This window comes from Colobus angolensis, unplaced genomic scaffold, assembly GCF_000951035.1.
Source record: "Colobus angolensis palliatus isolate OR3802 unplaced genomic scaffold, Cang.pa_1.0 Scaffold5, whole genome shotgun sequence".
In the NCBI taxonomy this organism is placed as follows: domain Eukaryota; kingdom Metazoa; phylum Chordata; class Mammalia; order Primates; family Cercopithecidae; genus Colobus; species Colobus angolensis.
This window is the reverse complement of record NW_012118487.1, coordinates 15,492,317-15,496,198: the sequence shown is the minus strand read 5'-3', so window position 1 is coordinate 15,496,198 and position 3,882 is coordinate 15,492,317. Positions and strand designations below refer to the sequence as shown.

At 33.5% G+C, this 3,882-nt stretch overlaps 1 protein-coding gene across 2 annotated transcripts in view; it reads left to right on the top strand.

Annotated features, from left to right (window-relative positions):
• GALNTL6 (polypeptide N-acetylgalactosaminyltransferase-like 6) overlaps positions 1-3,882 on the top strand; it is a 1,244,620-nt gene that overhangs the window by 425,757 nt on the left and 814,981 nt on the right. The window lies entirely within an intron of this gene.

Here is a 3,882-nt window from a genome sequence, read left to right as displayed (position 1 = left end):
TCGATCTCCTAACCTCGTGATCTGCCCGTCTCAGCCTCCCAAAGTGCTGGGATTACAGGCTTGAGCCACCGTGCCCGGCCATAATTTTTTTTAAGTAATACATTTCTGAAATAAAAGTAAACTCTGCCTATGGCATTTTATGGAACTATAGATCTAACAAATTGTGCTGGGAGTTGAGAGGGGAAATGCAATTGCTTAGGTAACTGTTTTTTAAATATATGATGTTCCCTATTTATTGTAACTTCCTTTTGTAAGTGGTAAAAACATACATTTTAAATAATCCGTTCAGAGGTATGTGTGTGTGTGATGTGTATGTGTTTTATAAAATCATTATATCACTGATATATATTTCTAGAAAGCATTTGTTTTTAGTTTTGAACTTTAAAATTATTTTGTTTTTATTTTAACTCAAAATATTGTCACTGCATTTGACACTTGTTTTTGGATTAAAATATGAGTGAACTCAACATTTTTAAAAAGCTGGTTTCAACCCTTCTATATGATCTATTTTGTTGAAACAGTTTATACTCTCATCTAATCAATGTGTGTATTCCACGATAAGCCTCAGGAATTCCATGAAATTATGTCTTTTTACTACTTCAGTTTGTCTTAATGAGTCATACTGGTAAGTTTGAATATCCAAGGTTTTATTGAGTCTTCTGTCATTTTATTCATTTACTAATTCAAGATATACTTTTAAATGCCAAATACTGCACCAAGCTCTGGAAGGAAATTTTAGAAAAAGAGTAACTACAGTGGTTCTTGAAATGGATAAGGCATTGTGGGAGGAACTCTCACTGTTTATTGACACTGTGGCCATTCTAATGCAAACCACCAGTGTCTCCTGCCCAAACTATTTCAGTTAGTGTCTTAACTGATCTTGCTCCAGAGCTCTTCAAATAAAAGTCAGAATGATCATCTGAACATATATAATCAGATCATTTCACTCCTCTGCTCAAATGCCTTCAAAGGCTGTTAATCATATTCAAAAATAAATCCAAGTTTATTCCACAACCCGTAAGGCCCAACATGATCTATACCTGACCCATGTCTCTGACCTCAACTCTTATTGATTTGTGTTCAGTTTCTCCACTGGCCACAATGGCCTCCTTGTTCTTCCACAAATGTACTAAACATGTTCCAGCAATTTTTCACTTCCTGCTCTTGCTGCTTTGAGCATTTTTCATACATATCTTCACAAACCTACTTGCCCCTTCCTTAAAGTCACCAGATCATATGTCCACAGTTTAGAAAGGCCTGCCAATCACCATATTATCATATGTGGGTATCGTTACTGTATTCACTCTCTATCCTTTTACTCTGCTTACAGTTTCTTGCTAGCAAGTATCTTCCTATCTATATTTATACACATGTATTTACATTCAATGAATCAAAATATATGATTTCATGAAATATAACCACTTGTCCAAGGGCTTTAAGTCACAAGATGGTCTTGAATCATTTGAACTGGGCTTTTGCAATAACAGCAATCCTACATTAGGAAAGTATCCTGAGAACCTGCCACAACATGGTGGTTGTTTTCCTCTTTTGGAGATTGCTTCTCATTTCCTGTTAAATCTCATGATTGAAGTCACTAAGGGGTTTTACTAATTGCTGCAAATTGCCATAGCAAAACATTTAAAGTATATGCATTGAAACCCCATTTGAGAAGTGGGAATTTACCATGCTTTGAATGATTAACGATAGGCTTTCCTAAGTTCCTTTAAACAACATCTCACTTTAGTGCTGATCGGGGACCTGTTTTGCTCCAAAATGTCTTTATTCTCCATAATTGAACAAGACTGTGAACTAAACAGAATGAGAAGCAGAAATGTGCAGCATTTGCGTGAGACTAACTATGTTGCTTTCAGAAAGTAAAAATAGCAACCATTGCTATGGCTACAATGAGTTTCTGGTCATCTTTTACTGAAGCCTCATGTCTCTTAAAAATATTATCTGGCACCCTTTTTATTACTATCCACAATGTCACATTATTTATTGTTAATAGTTGACTATAATTTAAACATCTAGGATGTGCTCTCAATAAATGTCATAATGAGATTTGTTGGGAAGTGGTCAACTTTGGGGGTTATTACCAAAACAATATTCATTATTATTCATAAGGTTAAAATTAACTTTTAATGAAATATTTCCTTTGTCATTGAATAATAATGAAAATGTAAAATGGAAATGAAAAGAGGCTGTGAGCATTCTGTTGAGATGTATCATTTGGCTGTCTAAAATTAGAACACAACTTAGCTGAAACTAAACTGAACGATAATTATTTAGAGGAAAAATCCCTTCAATCTTAAAATAAAAAACAGAAGTGTAGAAATATCTTACCTCAGTAGAAATATTTTACCTCAGCTCAAATGCTAATCTTTCTGCTAATAGTAGCTCTCCTTCTGAAATTCCATGAAGTTAGATTTGCCACTGTTGCCATGGACTTGATGGGAGGAGTTAAAGTCATCCTTACATTTAGAGTTATAGTTTACATACCAATGTAGCATGTATATAAACACATTCTGGGAAGAAGAGTAAGAACTAAAATTAGAGAACAAATTTTTCATGACTGGGACTATGATGTCACCATTATGACATTAACAAAGTTTTGCAACTTGTTAATGCTGTATTTACAGAGAGTCTTCCATGATTTGAGGGACTGTGATTCATTCAAGCCCAGATTATCATTAAAGCAAAACATTGCATTTTAGACATAACTTTATAGAGATCCAAGTGAGAACTTGAACATCCTCCAGAATTCATATCCAAGATCTGGCACAAATTTGTCAGTGATGAGTTACGGGCCTTCTTGGCTCCATTACCTAATGAGTGCTATAGAGGAAATGTATGTGTTTACCCACTAGAGAAGGAAAAGTGCCAGCTCCGGAGCCTGAGGGCAACGCTTTCGAGAGGCTGACTTCAGAGCCACAATGCCAGTTTGACTTGATGCTCTTTGCCTGAGTAGCAGTGGGTTTTGAGCAGCTTTCATGCCAGACAAAAACAACTGTTCGTTCTGAGACTCTACAATTACAAAAACATAACATAGAGGGTCCTCCAGAAAGCTAGAAACTCAGAACTGAGATCATGCTAATTTAAAGGAAAATTTCTCTGCCAAAACATATGTATAATAGACTTGCATTGTTTATGACACATAGATACTATAATAAGATGAAAAAATAAGATTTAATGGATAAAGAATTTAATACAGTGTTTGGTGTACTGATGTGAAATGACCAGGAGAGCAAAATAGAATTAGCATTACTAGGCATTTCATCTCATAATGATTTACCTTTCCATGATGACCAGCCTTAGGGATCCAATTTTATTATTGGACTAGAATAACTAGATTTAATTGACATTAACCCAGATAGCAATCTAATAGTATTTGGTCATAGATAATAATTGGGATACCAATATTATGAGTAGTATCCCTTTATGCATATAATTTTTTTTGTTTTAAGAAATAATAATCATTAAAGAATAACTTTTGAAATTGTGGCAAAAGTTTACAAAGAAATTATTGGATTGATATTTAATTTTAGTAATTGTTTTGTAATAGAAATACATGTATGCAACTTAATAAAATACTTTATAAAACTTCTGACAAATACACCACAAATATTTTTATAATCTAAACAAAGGCATTAAATCCATTATCCAAAATTGGGATGTCAGTGTCACACTTACAACAAAAATCTAGTATGGTTTACCACAAATCCTTTACTTTCTCACATACTGCTTTCATGTTTCTCACAAAAACTCTATGAGGTGTAAAAGGTCAAATATTAATCCTATTTTAACATGAGAACAAATTCAGAAAATTCATGTTTTAAGTTACGTATATATGAAGCCAAGTGATTTATTTATATATATATTTAT